The sequence below is a fragment of the Mauremys reevesii genome, linkage group 2 (genome assembly GCF_016161935.1).
Source record: "Mauremys reevesii isolate NIE-2019 linkage group 2, ASM1616193v1, whole genome shotgun sequence".
NCBI classification, from domain to species: Eukaryota; Metazoa; Chordata; order Testudines; family Geoemydidae; genus Mauremys; species Mauremys reevesii.
Genome location: NC_052624.1, coordinates 123,900,614 through 123,919,091, shown reverse-complemented (window position 1 = coordinate 123,919,091; position 18,478 = coordinate 123,900,614). Strand labels below are relative to the sequence as shown.

Below are 18,478 nucleotides of genomic sequence, written 5' to 3'. Positions count from 1 at the left end.
AATCTGTGACAGTTCCTCAGATTTGTCACCTACAAAAGCCCGCTCAGCTTTTGGAATCTCCCTAACATCCTCAGCCGTGAAGACTGAAGCAAAGAATACATTTAGTTTCTCCGCAATGACTTTATCATCTTTAAGTGCTCCTTTTGTATCTCGATCATCAAGGGGCCCCACTGGTTGTTTAGCAGGCTTCCTGCTTCTGATGTACTTAAAACATTTTGTTATTACCTTTGCATATTTTTGGCTAGCCATTCTTCAAACTGCTCTTTGACTTTTCTTATTATACTCTTGCACTTAATTTGGCAGTGTTTATGCTCCTTACTATTTGCCTCACTAGGATTTGACTTCCACTTTTTAAAGGAAGTCTTTTTATCTCAGACTGCTTCTTTTATATGGTTGTTAAACCACGGTGGCTCTTTTTTAGTTCGTTTACTGTGTTTCTTAATTTGGGGTATACATTGAAGTTGGGCCTCTATTATGGTGTCTTTAAAAAATGCCCATGCAGCTTGCCGGGATTTCACTTTAGTCACTGTACCTTTTAACTTCTGTTTAACTAACCCCCTCATTTTTGCATAGTTCCCCATTTTGAAATTAAATGCCACAGTGTTGGGCTGTTGAGATGTTCTTCACACCACAGGGATGTTGAATGCTATTGTATTATGGTCACTATTTCCAAGTGGTCCTGCTATAGTTACCTTTTGGACCAGCTCCTGCGCTCCAATCATGATTAAATCTAGAGTTGCCTCTCCTCTTGTGGGTTCCCGTACCAGCTGCTCCATGAAGCAGTCATTTAAAGTATCGAGAAATTTTATCTCTGCATTTCGTCCTGAAGTGAAATGTTCCCAGTCAATATGGGGATAATTGAAATCCCCCACTATTATTGGGTTCTTAATTTTGATAGCCTCTCTAATTTCCCTTAGCATTTTATCATCACTATCACTGTCCTGGTCAGGTGGTCGATAATAGATCCCTAATGTTATATTTTTATTAGAGCATAACATTTCTATCCATAGAGATTCTATGGAACATGTGGATTCGCTTAAGATTTTTACTTCGTTTGAACCTACATTTTCTTTCACATATAGTGCCACTCCCCCCACCTCCCCACACGACCTGTTCTGTCCTTCCGATATATTTTGTACCCTGGAATGATTGTGTCCCATTGATTGCTCTCAGTCCACCAGGTTTCTGTGATGCCTATTATATCAATATCCTCCTTTATCACAAAGCACTCTAGTTCACCCATCTTATTATTTAGACTTCTATCATTTGTGTACAAGCACATTAAAAACTTGTCACTGTTTATTTGTCTGCCCTTTTCTGATGTGCCAGATTCTTTTTTATGTGAATGTTTATCATCTGATCTGGCCCTTACATTATCCTCTTCCATCCTCTGCTCCTGACTATAAGCTGGAGATTCTCTATCATTAGTGTCGGAGAAAAACTCAGTTCTCGCTTTTTCTTTGGGTGCAGCAAAATCAAATACTTTATTATTTCTCCAGTAATTACAATGGAGGGAGAGAGTGTCCTAGGACACAGGGTCGCCCCAGTCCCGGACAGGTCTCTCAACAGGTAAACAATTACAGCAAGCATTTATACCTTTGTTACAAACAATAACAAGCAATAATACAGACAATAATGAGCAACAGCTGCATTTTGTTTATACATAAGCCATCCTGCTATCTTATTTTTCTCATTCCTAGAAGACACCAGTCTGCATATTTGGTTATTTCCTTGGTTGTCAGCCAAGTCTTAGCTGTGAGCGGTGTCCTTGACTGGGGCCAGCGCCTTATCTTTAGACTGAGCATGTTAGCTATTCTTTTTCCTTCCCTTCTTGGCTTCTTTTAACCTACAAAGGAAACTTCTACTCTTCACTCATACACCTTTTTCCATACCATGAACACATAAACATTGCTGTTATACAGTACATTAGTCTTACTATTCAATGTATGCCACATATACTCTTTCACTAAAATAACTTTATTACAGAGCTTTGGAGCAACAAGCCAGGACAAGCACACCCACTTTGAGGAGTTCACTCAATATAACCTCTAGTCCAATAGCTTCCCACTATCCCCAGCCCTCTGGCTAGACATCTGAGGTAGCTAGAAGGATCCCATGTACAATATGGGGAGTGGGTTAACTTTTCATGTCCTTGCTTCCAAAGACTGTTGGTATGCAAATTTTAACAATTTTCAATTAAAAGATTTGGCCAATGTAGTTTCTTTCTCTTACTTAAGAAAATGTATTAGACTTTAGTATATCACATTTTTCTGATGTATCCAAACACTTTGTATTCTAAGTTGAACAAAACAAGTATCTGCATTTCAATCCAACACTTCCGCTTGATGTCAAATCAGACCATCCCATGAAGATATTAAACACAACAATTCTGGCCACGAGACAAACACCACAAGACAGAACATAGAACACAAAACATAATTTTTACTGTGCCAGTAAATCATGGTACGTTGAATGCTGTTCAGCTGGCATTAGTTTTCTTTGATTATCTGAAAGACAAAAACAGAGGTCTACCCCTTCTGGGCAGTCAATTATTACTTAAAATATACAAATACCCTTGTTGATTTCAGGCAAAACGGGAATTACCCCATATTTTCTTGTATTTGTTTCATAGGCAGCCCAGGTTTCAGTGGCTTCTACCTTATCAGTTAGATAATTTGCATTAATACAGATGCTTTCTGTGTTGATTCTGGATCCAAAGCTATTCACAGCTTAAAGTGTCTTACCTTAAAAGGGACATAATTAACTTTACCAGAATTTTGATGGCTTTTTTTTCTTCTAACTCCTGCTTTCAAACACTGAAAGAAAAGCACTTCTCATAGTGCCCCTTAGAGCCTAATAGGATTTCAATTATGTAGCACTGTATACATTCTTCAGCTAATTCAACAAAATTGTTTATAGCCAAATGATTGCAATATAAGAATTTCTTTGTCTGAATCTATTTACAAACATTTCAAAGACACCAAGAACCTTCCTCTTTAGCATTTTTACAAAGTTTAACTGCTGTTCCCTCCAGCAACTACAGAGTTAACTCTTCACTCTCCCTTAAATCACTTGCTTAAATCACTTATCAATTCAAATCACCATTCCAAATATTCTCCTGGGTATTTGAAATCCCCATGCTTATACTTACTTACTTCTTCCTTCCACTACATCTTCAAAATTTTCCAACCTGTTTTCCAATCTCTCTGTCTGTTGCCTGCCTGCCTGGGCCCGATCCTGCTTTTCTGGCTGAACCGTCCCTTCCATGGGCACTGGTTTGTTCCACTACCAGTTTAGCTAGAAGGGTGGGCAACTAGCCCCCACCCTTCCTGGTCTCTTCTCTTAAACATTCTTACTCACAAGGCTATTCGAGTCCTCCCTCATGAGGCTTGCCACCTGGGCAAAAATACATGGCCATTGGGTAAAGGCCATTTACTTAACATATAATCCAAACCACTTTAGAGGGTTTATCCAGAGACCCACCCATTTGTCTGCTGACACTTAAACAGAAAAGAAAATTACACAGAGAGCAGAGGGAATTATGGTCTAAGCCAGATTTTCTACTTCTATTACACTGTCCGTTACAGGGGGCGGGACAGAAGGATCTCAATACAACCTCAGAGCTTCATTGCACACATGGCTTCCATTCTGAGGAATTACGAACGAGAAGTTCAGTTCCGCCCACATACCTAACGCCCAAATGAACAGAGCAGAAAAACAACAGTAACCGGTTAAACAGAACAGAACCAAAACCAGATAGTGTTTCCTTATTCTGTTAGGGCTTACCTTTAATCATGCAATCCTTAACATATAACACAAACAAAGCAAACATAAAATAACAAGGGTAAAACAGATAGATGGTGTAAATTCTGCAGGGCTCCCCCATTCTCAATTGCTCACCAAACTGTGACAAATTTCTGTTACCAATCTCTCTCTCATGTCAGGTGATCAGGCTGACATTGCAGGACGTTGGGGGAAGATAAAACACACCATATAACCAAATTTTAAAGCTTCATTAAAAATAATAAAACAACAATGGAGAGTGTTGGGAACGCTCTCACATCACTCAGGAAAAACATGAATGCCCCAAGCCTTAAGCCACTTTAATACTCACACATGTCCAGACTGGCCACGTCTGTGTATAACGTTCAAAGAAGGGGAATAGGTGGATGGGAGATTATCCTGTATACAGCTTTTCCAGTATTTCCAACATGCTTCCGCTCTTGGGAGGGTTGTTCTTTTACACCCTGGAATCTCCTGCGGTGTCTCTTTCAGAGATTTCAGTCCAGGTTGGCTGCCTGTGGCTTCTCCAGTGTCACCAAGCCACACTGGCTCCAGGGTCGCAAAGGCTGTTGGATCTCACTGAACAGTTAAGCTTTGCAAATGCAATCTCAGTTCTGTAACTTGTATTGACTCTGGTTTGCCTCTGTCTATATTTTTCCCACAGCCAGCTGGGGCCGAAAGCAGTTTTTCTTTGTACTTAGCATAGTCTGCGCTGATTTTTGACCTTGAACATAGAGCAACTTTCTCTTTATCTCTGGGCCAAGCTGAATTTCAAATTAACCCGTTCTTAGACAAATTGCTCACACTGTGTCAGAGGCTTTTCTTTGGTGATTAAAAGCTCCTCTGAGATGTATGATCTTATCTAGATTGAAGGTACCTTCTAATGGGCATTGTTTAGATGGATCTTCACACGTGTAAAGATTCCAATTCTCTAAATACCTGCAGGTTTTAGGACCATAATGTACGTACATGTAATATGCTGGGGTACCCTTAGGGTGTAAGGTGGAATGTTTAGACTGTCCCTCCCCCATTTTCCACTTACACACACAGGGAGGGTGCCCTGTCCGCGCTAGCGGCTCATAAACTAAGGATCTCTCCCTACAGGGCACTCACACAGGAGAGACTAACGAGGATGACCACGACTCTCCTACACCTCCCTTCAGCAAAGAGCGTCGGCTAGTCTCTGGGAGAGCGTCGGCTAGTCCGCTTACTCTGATTGCATCCAGTGAGATGATCAGACTGTCAGTAGCCCACACGGAAAGGAATGGGGGGAGGGAAGATGGGTTCACACGCTTCTAGACCCAGGTAGCTTCCTCACCGGACGATGCCAGGCCGAGTCAGCCCACCGTGGGTTGGATCTCCTAAAGATCCACTAGTTACCGGGCTTGTGTTAGAGTAGTCCTGGTCACGAGCTTTTGCTTCACAGGGTACTCTGGGCGTCTTCCGGTAACAGTCACTCACACTGGTGTACACACACACACCAAGGCCTCTTTTTTTTTTCTTTTTTCTTTTTCCTTTCCTTTCCTTTCCTTTTTTTTTTTTAAACCACGATGCATCTTTATCTGGTCCGGACCCAATACCATGAGGCAGTATGACAACCCCTCTTGAGGCAGTGAAAACCCCTCAGCACCGGTGCATTCTAATGTATTTACCTATGCATTACCTAATGCATTTACCTATGCATTACCTTGTTGGCCAACTCAGCAGTTCCCAATACTGCTATAAACTAACCTTGTTGGGGCCTTTCCCCAATACCACTCTGCATCTGATCTTGCTGCACAGTCAATACGTTCAGATGGCGTGAGCCCAACAGAGACAGACGTCCCTACAGACAGTCCTCCTCCGATACCCCAATAGAGATTTCAAAAGGTCTCATACCTCTCATGTGGCGCCATGGAGTTCAAAGGGGAATGATCCGTAGTAGCCGTCTGTGGGTCCGTGGGCGTTGCCATCCCGGACAAGCTCCCAAATTGTCGGAGAAAAACTCAGTTTTCGCTTTTTGTTTGGGTGCAGCAAAATCAAATACTTTATTATTTCTCCAGTAATTACAATGGAGGGAGAGAGTGTCCTAGGACACTGGGTCGCCTCAGTCCCGGACAGGTCTCTCAACAGGTAAACAATTACAGTAAGCATTTATACCTTTGTTACAGACAATAACAAGCAATAATACAGACAATAATGAGCAACAGCTGCATTTTGTTTATACATAAACCATCCTGCTATCTTATTTTTCTCACTCCTAGAAGACACCAGTCTGCATATTTGGTTAAAAGTTGCAAGGTCGTAATAACTTTTTACACAGTTTCTTTCCCTCTCGCCTCACACCAGCCTCGCTTCTGCAAGTCTCACGTCATTAGGGTTACAGTGTGGCCTGACTCTTGCTAACTTACTGACATGCATTAAGATCCCCTTCAAATCCTTGTTAATTCTTTCCCTACTTCCACATTAGACTCTCCCCTAGGAAAAGTCTGTGTCCGATCCACATGCTCCTCTGCAGCAGTTGGCTTTCCCCCATCTCCTAGTTTAAAAACTGCTCTACAACCTTTTTAATGTTTAGTGCCAGCAGTCTGGTTCCACTTTGGTTTAGGTGGAGCTCATCTCTCCTGTATAAGCTCCCCCCATCCCAAAAGTTTCCCCAGTTCCTAATGAATGTAAACCCTTCCTCTCTACACCATCATCTCATCCACGCATTGAGACTCTGAAGCTCTGCCTGCCTACCTGGCCCTGCGCGTGGAACTGGGAGCATTTCTGAGAATGCCACCATAGAGGTCCTGGATTTCAGTCTCTTCCCTAGCAGCCTAAATTTGGCATGAGTTCCCCATGCAACGCTGTAGCCAAAAGGGCTAAAGCAATCTTTGGATGCATAAACTGGGGAATCTCAAGCAGAAGCAGAAAGGTTATTTTCCCTCTATATTTGGCACTGGTACAACTGTTGCTGGAGTACTGTGTCCAGTTCTGGTGCCCACAGGTCAAGAAGGATGTTAATAGGAAGCGGTCCAGAGAAAAGCCACAAGAATGATTGAAGGATTAGAAAACGTGCCTTATAGAAATAGATTGAACTCTCAATCTATTTTACTTAAAAAAGAAAAGGATAAAGAGTGAATTGATTACAATATACACCTCTACCCCACTATAATGCTGTCCTCGGGAGCCAAAAAATCTTACCACGTTATAGGTGAAACCGCATTATATTGAACTTGCTTTGATCTGCCGGAGCATGCAACCCCGCCTCGCTGGACCGCTGCTTTACCGCTTTGTATCCAAATTTTTATTATATCAGGTTACAGGTGTGTAAAATATTAGCTTTGGATGCTTTTCTAAAAGATATGCTCTAAGAATTATTTTGAGGAAGTTATGTGGCCCATGATATACAGGAGGTCAGACTAGATGATCACAATGGTCCCTTGTGGCCTTGGAATCTATGAATTTATATCAGACAATTTATTGCTGTCATGGAAAGAAACTACTATATACTTTTTTCCTCCCATTCCTCTGAGTAATATGCAAATTAAGGTACAATCATGACATTATAATCCCGATAGCATCAACCTGGTCTAATCAGCACTGGGTCTTAGATCTCATGAGTCTCTCTGTCTGGGATCCCATATCTCAACCTCAGACCTCAAATATTGTTTCACAAAACCACAATCAGTGGTCCAGAGAATCAATGGTCACATCCCAAACCATCCAGCCTGCACCTGATAGCATTGAATGCTCAGTGGTTAAAATCCTAGGAAACCTTAGAGGTTCACAAAAAACAACAAGGAGTCTGGTGGCACCTTAAAGACTAACAGATTTATTTGGGCATAAGCTTTCGTGGGTAAAAAGACCACTTCAGAATGTTCTCTTAAACAGGAGAAAACCATCCACTAGATACATTTACCTGCTGGAAGGGAGGAGTTTCTCTATGTGGTGTCAGAAGAGGGGCATTCCTTCCTCACAGTTTTCACTTCACCTTATTTTCTATTATTTACTCTATCTAAAAGAAAAATGTCTCTACCAGTTCACTCAGAGGCCACTTGGTTGCTATTTCTGCTTTCCATCCCCCTATAGAAGGGAAGTCTGTTTTTCTTATCCCTCGACTGTGTGATTTTTGAAGGTTTTGGACAGACTTTTTCCACCTGTGAGGGAGCCTATGTCTTCATGGGATTTAAATCTAGTTTTGTTGGCTCTAATGGGTCCATTTATTGAGCCTATGGCTTTGTGTTCCTTTTTACATCTCTGCATGAAAGTGGCATTTCTGGGGGCTATTACTTTGGCCAGGAGAATAGCAGAACTACTTGCATTAATTGCTAACTCTTCATACTGACAATTTTTAAATCAAAATAAGATGTTTTTCGTAAAACTACACTTCAGGTATTATTTTTGGGAAGTTCCATGGCCTGTGATATATAGGAGGTCAGACTAGATGATCACAGTAGTCCTTTCTGGCCTTAGAATCTATTAATATGATTTTGTATATCCTTTTGTTTGCATCCTTATCCAGTGATGAGCTGCCAAAATCATAACAACCGGTTCCCTCCTCACCCCAGGAGGGATCATGACCCCCCCCGACTCCTGCCCCATCCAATCCCCCGCGTTCCTTGACACCTCCCCCCCACCCCAGGGACCCCTGCCCCATCCAACCACCCCTTCTCTCTGTCCCCTGACAGTCCCTGGAACCCTTGCCCCTGACTGCCTTCCACTGCCCCATCCACCCCCTGATCCTTTCTAACTGCCCCACCAGGACCCTTGCCCCTATTCAATCCCCCTGTTCCCTGCCCTCTGACCCCCCCAACTCCTATCCACCCCCACCCCGAACTCCCTGCCCTCTCTCCAACACCCCTCCCTGCCCCCTTACTGTGCTGCTGGGATGTGGCTGGTGGCACTACAGTCCAGCCGAGGCTGGAGCCGGGAGCCCGGGGATGTGGGGCCAGGGCAGGAGTCACGCTGCCGGAGCCGGACGATGTGGCGGGAGCCGGAGGGCCGGAGCCAGGTAGCTGGCCGGCCGGAGTAGGGCGGCCGGGAAGGGACGCTGGGCCAGGCGGCGGGGACGCGAGGACGGAGCCGGGCAGCGGGGCTGGGTGGTGGGGCACACGGGGACGCGGAGCCGGGCGGCGGGGGACGCGGGGCTGGAGCCGGGCGGCGGGGGACGCGGGGCCGGAGCCGGGTGGCGGGGCACGCAGGGACGGAGCCAGGAGGTGGGGGCGGGGGCGGGTCAAAGCCAGGCAGTGGGGGACGCGGGGACATGGAACCGGGCGGCTGGGGATGCGGGGCTGGGCCGGGGACCCGGGTGGCCGGGAGGACGCGGGGCCAGAGTCGGGGACCCGGGCGGCCGGGAGGGACGGGGCCGGGAGGGCAGGGCAGTGGGGGAAGCGGGGCCGGAGCCGGGCGGCGGGGCACGTGGAGACGCAGGGCCGGGCGGCAGGGGACGCGGGGCCGGAGCTGGGTGGCGGGGCACGCGGGGATGGAGCCAGGAGTCGGGGGCGGGGGACGCGGCGTCCGAGCCGGGAGGGGGGGGACGCGGAGCTGGGCAGCAGGGGACGCGGGGACATGGAGCTGGGCGGCTGGGGACGCGGGGCTGGAGCCGGGGACCCGGGCGGCTGGGGAGGGACACGGGGCCGGAGCTGGGGACCCGGGCGGACGCGGAGGGACGCGGGGCCGGAGCCGGGGACCCGGGTGGCCAGGGAGGGATGCGGGGCCGGGGAGGGCCGCGGTGGGAGACGCGGGGCCGGGGAGGGACGTGGGGCCGGGGAGGGCCGCGGTGGGAGACGCGGGGCCGGGGAGGGACGCGGCCTGGGCGCATGGCCCTCCAGCTCCTCCTACCTCAGCTCCGTCTTCCTGTTCCTGAGCGGGAAGCCTGCATGTTTCTCAGCCCTCCCAGGCTTCCTCGCGGGAAGCAGGGCGGGAGGAGAAGCAGGGAGGAACATTTATGGGAGGAGGTGGAGGCAGAGCTGAGGTAAGGTGGGGCCGCAGCAGGGAGCGCTTGTTAAATTTAAATGGCCTTTTAGAACCGGTTGTCCCAGGGACAACCGGTTCTAAAAGGCCTTCTAAATTTAACAACCGGTTTGCGCGAACCGGTGCGAACCGGCTGCAGCTCACCACTGTCCTTATCCTACATTTCTGACTGAAGTAGTGTCACACTTCCATCTTAATCAGGCTATCTACTTGCCAACCTTTCTTCTGAGCTTCACTGTCATAAGGATGATGAAGTGAGGCTACGTATTTTGGATGTTGGCAGCTCACTGGCTTTTTACACATACGGGACTAAACAAGTGGTCTCCTTAGCTATTCATTTTCTTCACTGACAAAATGAAGGGTCATCCAGTCTCTTCACAAAGAATACTTCCCTGGATTTCATTTTGTATTCTGTTTATATAATGGCATGCATCGCTAAGGTTTCTCCACTTGAGAGAGTGTCAACATTCTACAAGAGCAAAAGCAGCATTAGCTTCGTTCTTGGTTCAGACACCCATCCAGTGACATTTGTAGAGCTGCAACCTGGTCATCAGTACACATTTTCACTGGGCATTTGCTGTCTCCCAAGCCTCAGGAGATGATGCTAGATGGGAGAGCTGTGTTGCAGTCCTTGTTCAGGCAGATGCTAAAACCCTCCACCATGTCAAACTGTAAGTCATCTGAAGTGAATGGATATGTAAATCATGTAAGGAAGAAAAAACTTACCTATTCTGTAACTGTTGTTCTTTGAGATGTTTTGCACATGTCCATTCCATGACCCACCCTCCTTCTCTTTTACATTGGAATGTAACTTACTGGATTCTGGTGAGAAGGAACTGAGTGGAGGGTTGGGGCAATACCATCTCTTTATACCATAGGCTAGCAGCATGAGTATGTGGAGGGTGCATGTGTTGCCGCAACAGATACTGCAATGGGGAAAAGCTCCAGCTTCAGTGCACTGGGGGCACACACCCCTGAAGTGGAAAGCATATGTGCAATGTATCTCTAAGAACCACAGTCATAGAACATTCAAACCAAATCTTTTGTTTTGCCACTTTTTGGTTTCAGCTGAATCTTGAATCAGAAGTGCCAAAATAGCAAGAACTTGTAGTTCTTTCTTGTAGTATATATTTGGTCCAGTTGGAAGCTAAAAGAATTATAGTTCTTTTGAAAGCCCGTTTCCATGAGAGCCTTAATTCAGCAAAGCACTTAAGTATGTGCATAACTTTAAGCTTGCTTAAATCCTTCCCTGTTCAGTGTAAGTCCCATTTACTTCAATGGAACTTAAGTCCATACTGAATCACTTTGCTGAACTGGGGCCCAGATATCCTGGCCTTGCATATTCGTGAATTTTTAATATTATTTAGATTAGCATCTGAACCATTTGAGTTTCATCAGTTACTAATAACTAATGCGTATTTGTTTTGCTATTGTGACAAAGTTCCTCCTCTACCTTGGTGGGTCCTGCACTTATTGGCAGATTTGCTCACCTCAGTGATCTTCCCCACAGTCTGGGTCAACTTCTCCTGTGTCTGATCAGAAGTTGGGAGCTTTGGGGAGAACCCGGGCCCACCCTCTACTCCGGGTTCCAGCCCAGGGCCCTGTGGATTGCAGCTGTCTATAGTGCCTCTTGTAACAGCTGCATGACAGCTACAACTCCCTGGGCTACTTCCCCATGGCCTCTTCCAAACACCTTCTTTATCCTCACCACAGGACCTTCCTCCTGGTGTCTGATAACGCTTGTACTCCTTAGTCCTCCAGCAGCACTCCCTCTCACTCTCAGCTCCTTACACCTCTTGCTCCCAGCTACTCACATGCACTTCCTCTCCTCTGGCTCCCCCTCCCTGACTGGAGTGAGCTCCTTTTTAAACCCAGGTGCTCTGATTAGCCTGCCTTGATTGGCTGCAGGTGTTGTAATCAGCCTGTCTGCCTTAATTGGTTCTAGCAGGTTCCTGATTACTTTAGTGAAGCCCCTGCTCTGGTCACTCAGGGAACAGAAAACTGCTCATCCAGTGACCAGTATATCTGCCCTCTACCAGACTCCTGTACCCCTCGGGCCTGGGTCTGTCACACTATCCACAATTATCCTGCTTCCCAGATTTCTCCTTCCCTAGACATTCCTTTTTCCTAGACATTTTCCCAAAGTGACTCTTACTTTTTTCCCATGCTTCTAATATTCTTAAGTGTCTTTATATTATTTTTCTGTCTTCACTGATGTTTGCAATTCCTCCTAATTTAGTATCATTTGCTAATTTCATTATCTTTCTCTTTACTCCTTCTTCCACATGATTGATACATATTTTAAATAAGAATGTCCCTAAAAATAACTGCACCCTACATATTGCCCTTCTGAAAACATCTTTAGCCAACTTCCTATCCAACCCAATCTGAATTAATTTTTCTATTATAATTTCATGAGGCAGCATGTTAGGGCTGTGTCATGGGTGGCCTGTGGGCACCGCCTACTGCTTATCAGCTACTCACTATTTCAAGATCAGAATATCAGTCTGGGGCCAGGCCAGGCCAAAACCACAGAGTCAGTGTCCATTAGCAGATTGAGAGTGTGAAGCAAGAATCAGGGTCAGGCAGGGTCTGGTCCTTGCACAGGTGTCAGCAGTGGTCCTAAGCCAAAAATAGTAAAACAAGATCAGGATTGGAAGCTGGGCCATGTTCCAGAACTGAGAGTCTGGGATCCAGGCAAGTTGCAGCATTGAGTGGCGAGTGGTGTCTGAGGCAGAAGCACACCAGAAGTCTGCATTGACTCATAGACTTCAAGGTCAGAAGGGGGACAATTGTGATCATTGAGTTTGACCTCCTGCCACAGACAACTCCCAGAAACGGCTTCCTGGTTTATATGGAGAGTGTCAGGGAATCATGGAGGACTGTCACTCATGCCCCTTAGGGTGGGTCTTCCTGCAGGGCGTAGCCTCTGAGTACTTCTTTGTGGTGACCTCACGTGGGCTCCTGGTGGGAATGAGGAAGCGGTGCCTGCTTCAGACCTTGCAGTTCTTCTTCAAGTGCTGTCTCTGTGGGTGCTCCACTTAGGTGTTTGTGCGCCCCTGCGCTCGTAATCGGAGATTTTTGGTAGTAATGCCCGGTTGGGTCGCACGTGTGCAGTCCCTGTCTCACGCTGCTTCAGGCAGTTAACTAGTGCTGTGTGACTAATGCCCCCTCAGTTCCTTCTCTACTGCCCTTGGCTACGAGTCGGTGCACTTAGCAGCACCTCGCTACTTAGTTCTTTTAACTGTTATTAGTTTAGATAGTTAGTTGATTTGTTTTTTTCTTTGTTCCTGTTGCCTCTTCTCAATTTTTTTTATTTTTTTTAATTATTGTTTAAATTTATGTTTCAGTTGACCCTTTAGGATAGTCAGCCTCTCTGAGGGCAAAAGCCTCCCCTGACAGGAATTCCCAGTTCCCTGGGCTTTAAACATTGCCTCACCTGCAAGCTTTTGATACCCATTTTGGATGGGTATGCTCAGTGTGTTCACTGCCTAGGCAAAACACACATAACACAGAAGTATCCTCATTGCCTCAAGTTAACTGCCCAAACAAGAAAGGCCTGCAGTTCAAACTCCATTGCATGGAGAAGTCTCTCAGACATGTGTCTGAACCAGAAGCCCAGACCCTGCCTAGATGAGCCTCGCCAACCATGGCTTCTGTCAAGGGTCCCTCCTCCACCCAGACTTCTGATCAACCTGCTAAAAAAGTATTTAAAAAGTGGGTAACTACATCCCCAATGCAGGAATCGGCCAAGAAGAGGCGTTCCATGAATGGGCAAACAGCATTGGCACCGACCACATCATCAGTGCCTGTAGCCAAGATAGCAAGACCATCCAGCATTGCTGGTACCGTAAGAGCTAAGGATTCTAAAAGAGCCAGCTCAGACACAGGCACTAAGGGGAAATTGAAACTCCATGCCTCTGTACTGACTGAGCCAAAACCGCGATCAACACACAGTGGCGTGGCACTGGTGCAGACTGTGTCTCACCCCTCGAACCTCAATGCACGCTCGAAGCACACACCGGCACAGCCTATGGTGCTGACATATATGCCATGGCTCCCGGCACTGACGATCACACACCCCGGTGCATATCATGCAGACATCACAGCAGTTCTTATGGTACATAGATCTCTTAGTCAGATCTACGCCTGACTCTCCCATCCTGAGCACCGATGTGGTCCTGGCATGTTTGGCACTCAGTCTTCTTGCAACTCCACTGCTCCACCCTTTTTGAGCAGTGATGAAGACAGCGAGGAAGGATAAATAGATTGTCCTCCACAGTCTCCTGCCCACCATGTGTCACCAAAATCAGGACCTCCCTCAGGGGCATATTACACTGATCCTAGACATCTACAATGGTATGGCCAACCCTGGGGTCCACCTATGCCTCTGCTACCCCAATGGGCATACTGGAACCCACAGGGAACTTACCCCACACAACAGGGACTGCCCACCACATCTAGACTCAGCACGCAGCAATTGCCTGCACCGTTGGTACCTGGACCTTTGGAACCAGCAGGTGAAGGAGAGGAAGAGGAGGAAGAACCCCCAGACCAGGAAGGGGCACCACCTACCCACCTCTCATCATCCTCCCCAGCATGCCTCCTCCCACTAATATGAGGGATGATTTCAAACAATTCAAGGACCTATTCAGAAGGGTGGCTAGCTCTCTGGACATCTTTCTGGAAGAGGTCCAGGTGACACAACATAAACTAGTGGACATCTTGAATACCACCTCTTCGTCCAAAATTGCTTTGCCTGTGAACAATGCAATAATGTAACCTGTCAAGACCATTTGGCAGATCCCTGCAACTGCTCCTCCAACCTGCAAGAAGTCTGACAAAAATATTATGTGCCAGCGAAGAACACAGAGTCTTCTCCCATCTGGCACCCAATTCACTGGTGCTCGACGCAGTCCATGAACATGGCAGACAACAGCAGCCCAAGAACACACCTCATGGTAAGGACTGGAAAAGGCTTGACCTTTTTGGCCACAAGGCTTATTATTTGGCTACACTACACTTTCGCATGGCCACTTACGAGGCCTGATTACAATAACTACACAAAGTTTTCTGAATGTATTGACTTCATTCCTGAAGACAAGAAAGAACAATTGTGGCAAGGCACCTTCTCAGTCTCCCCAGCTTCTGCTGCTTTTAGCCCTGGTGAGACAGGCTTGGGTAACACAGTCCCCCTTAGGACACAGGGGAAGTCTGCTCCCCGTCTCTCCACCAGTCCTTTTAAAAGTATTTTTACTCCCTTGTGGGAGAGAGTACTGCCTCTCCTCCTGGTGAGGCTCGCTGTCTTGCTGCTCCAGCACTCCTGGCATCAGGGCTCCTTCTCTCTCTGCTCCCCCTCTTCCTCCCAGGGAGGGGTTTAAAAAGGTCTCAGGCAGCCCCAAGTTGGAATCAGCTGATCCTAATTACCCTCAGGTAGCTCCCCCTCAGCTGATTCTAATTTGCTACCTTGGTAACCCTTTCTCAGCTGAACCTGATTGCCCTGTAGTTGATAAGGAGGAGGGCCTGTTAACGGCTCCTACCGCTTCCTTGCAGCTGTCTGTCCTGAGTTTATCACATCCCCCCCCTCCCCCCGCTCAACACTACAGGGTTGGGCTACTTGGGTCGGCAAACAGTGTACCCTTGAAAGGCCATCCGTGTTGCCATGCTTGAGTCCGGACCTATATTGTACTCTGAAGTGGAAGGGTTGTAGCGACAGGAACCTCCTTGTTACTCTCACATTTTTTTCTTTGTTTTGGTGCATCCACTTCAGAGGAGCATGGTCCGTGACAAGGGTAAACCTCCGTCTGAGTAGGTAATAGCGAAGACTTTCTATGGCCCACTTTACGGCCAGGCATTCCTTCTCTACTACGGCATATTTACGTTCCCTGGGCAGAAGTTTCCTACTGAGGAACAGGACTGGGTGTTCTTCTGCTCCAACCATTTGTGAAAGGACCGCTCCCAACCCAACCTCAGAGGCATCCATTTGCAAGATAAACTCTTTCTCCCAGTCTGGAGCTACCAGCACTGGGTCGGTGCAGAGCGCGGTCTGCAGATCTGCAAAAGCCTCGTTGGCCGCGCTAGACCATCTTACTATGTCTGGGCCATGGGCTTTCGTTAGGTCGGTTAGCGGGCATGCCCTGGTGGTGAAGTGGGGGATGAACCGCCTGTAGTACCCAACCAGCCCCGGAACGCTCTGATCTGTTTCTTCCGGACAGGTCGGGGCCAATTCTGTATTGCCTCTAACTTGTTGAGTTGGGGCTTCACCACGCCTCTTCCCACTATATACCCGAGGTATTTGGCTTCTGCTAGCCCAATTGCGGATTTGGAGGGATTTGCAGTCAGCCCCGCCTTCCTCAAGGTGTCCAGGACTGCTTCCACCTTCCCCAAGTGCATCTCCCAATCTGGACTATGTATAATGACGTCATCAAGATAGGTGGCTGCATACCTGCCATGTGGACGCAACAGTTTGTCCATGAGCCATTGGAAGGTTGCAGGAGCCCCATGTAAACCAAAAGGGAGGACAGTATATTGATACAGTCCCTCTGGTGTTGAAAAGGCCATCTTCTCTTTGTCGGCCTTGGCCAAGGGAATTTGCCAATAACCCTTAGTCAGGTCAAGGGTGGACAAAAATCGTGCTTTCCCCAGTCGGTTAATTAACTCATCTATCCGGGGTATAGGGTACGCATCAAATTGGGACACTTCATTCAGTTTCCGGAAGTCATTGCAAAACCTCATACTGCCATCTGGTTTAGGTACTAGGACCACTGGGCTTGACCATTGGCTATGAGACTCTTCAATGACTCCTAACTTCAACATTTTCCTGACTTCTGTCTTGATCTCTTCTCTTTTCGCCTCCGGGATCCGGTATGGCTTGACATTCACCTTCACTCCAGGCTCTGTGAGGATGTGATGGTGAACCTCAGTAGTCCTGCCTGGCTTTTCTGAGAACACGTCCTGGTTGCGTTTGATCATGTTGATCACCTCAGTTCGTTGGTCCGGGGTCAATTCTGGGGATATTCACACTTGGCCAGGCGGGTTGCTCTCTGGAGGAGGTGACCCTAGAGTGACCACATGAGCTTCTCTGTCTTGCCAAGGTTTCAACAGGTTGATATGATAGATTTGTTCCAGCTTCCGGCGTCCGGGCTGTCGGACTTTGTAATCGACCTCTCCAATGGCTTCTATTATCTCGTATGGCCCCTGCCATCTGGCCAGGAGCTTGCTCTTCGCTGTGGGTACAAGTACCATCACCCGATCTCCCACCTGGAATTTTTGGATCGTCGCATGGCGATTGTAGTATGTTTGTTGGGCCCCTTGTGCCCTCTCCATGTGTTCCTGCACTATGGGAGTGACTTGGGCTATCCTGTCTTTCATCTGCAACACATGCTCGATGAGGTTTCTCCCTGGATTCAGCTGTTCTTCCCAACTTTCTTTGGCAATGTCCAGTATGCCGCGGGGGTGGCGACCATATAACAGTTTGAATGGGGAAAACCCAGTTGAAGTCTGAGGCACCTCCCTTATCGCAAACATTAGGTACGGTAGCAGGGTGTCCCAGTTCTTCCCATCCCAGCTCACCACCTTTCGTATCATGTTCTTCAATGTTCTATTAAAGCGCTCGACGAGGCCATCGGTCTGTGGATGATAGACTGATGTCCTTAGGGTCCGTATGTGGAGCATTGCACATAGATCCTTCATTAATTTAGACACAAATGGAGTTCCTTGATCTGTCAGGATCTCTTTGGGTATTCCCACTCTAGCAAAAATTTGGATTAATTCTTTAGCTATGGTCTTGGACGTAGTGTTCCGTAGGGGAATGACCTCGGGGTATCGGGTGGCATAATCTAGCACCACCAGTATGTGCTGATGGCCTCGGGCTGATTTTTCTAGCGGCCCTACTAGGTCCATAGCTATTCGCTCAAAGGGGACTTCAATAATTGGGAGAGGTACCAAAGGTGCCCTTAAGCGTGGTCGGGGCCCATGTAATTGGCATTCCGGACAGGAGGCACAATATCGTCGGACCGCCGCATATATTCCAGGCCAAAAAAACCTCTGCAGAATTCGATCCAGGGTTTTATCCACCCCTAGATGTCCCCCGAACAGATGGCTGTGGGCTAGCTCCATCACGCCTCTCTGATGTTTCTGTGGTACTAGGAGCTGTTCCACGACTTGGTCTTGGATACGGACTACTCTGTATAGCAGATCCTTCTTGATCATATAATATGGCCCTGGGCCCTTGGCTCTTCCTTCCACAGGGACCCCATTCACCTCAACTACTTCTTTGCGAATATTATGGTAAACTGGATCATTGGCCTGATCCTGTCCAAAATTCTCTAGTGAAGGTCCAATTTGCCCAAACTCAGGGGGTTCTATTTCCCCCTCCCCCTCGAGAGAGGTCCCTGGGGAACTGGGCCCGGCTGCTGGCTCACCAACCTCCTGTCTAGTCCCCTTATCAGTCAGGCTAACTCTCTCCCTACGAGTATAGGCTTCTGGTTCTGGGTCAAGATTCTCGTTCCCCTCCTCTTATCTGCCCTCCTTTCTCGCCGAGTCTTCCTGGTCTTCCCAGGGGGCGAAAATAAATCCTGGGCAAATTCTTGGAAGGCCGGGGGGTTGCTAACTATCGAGGCCATCCCATTGCTCTCTGGGGTGTTATCTTCTTCTGACTCCCCTCCAGGAAGTAGACTGCCAAAACCTGGGAAGTCTCGTCCTATGAGGACTGGGTAAGGGAGTTTCGGGACCACCCCCTCCGTCACCTTAGTGGGGT

The 18,478-nt window shown here is 47.6% G+C and overlaps 1 protein-coding gene across 8 annotated transcripts in view; it reads left to right on the top strand.

The window, feature by feature from the left end:
* The window catches only part of MAJIN (membrane anchored junction protein), a 193,651-nt gene that overhangs the window by 89,169 nt on the left and 86,004 nt on the right, over positions 1 to 18,478 (top strand). The window lies entirely within an intron of this gene.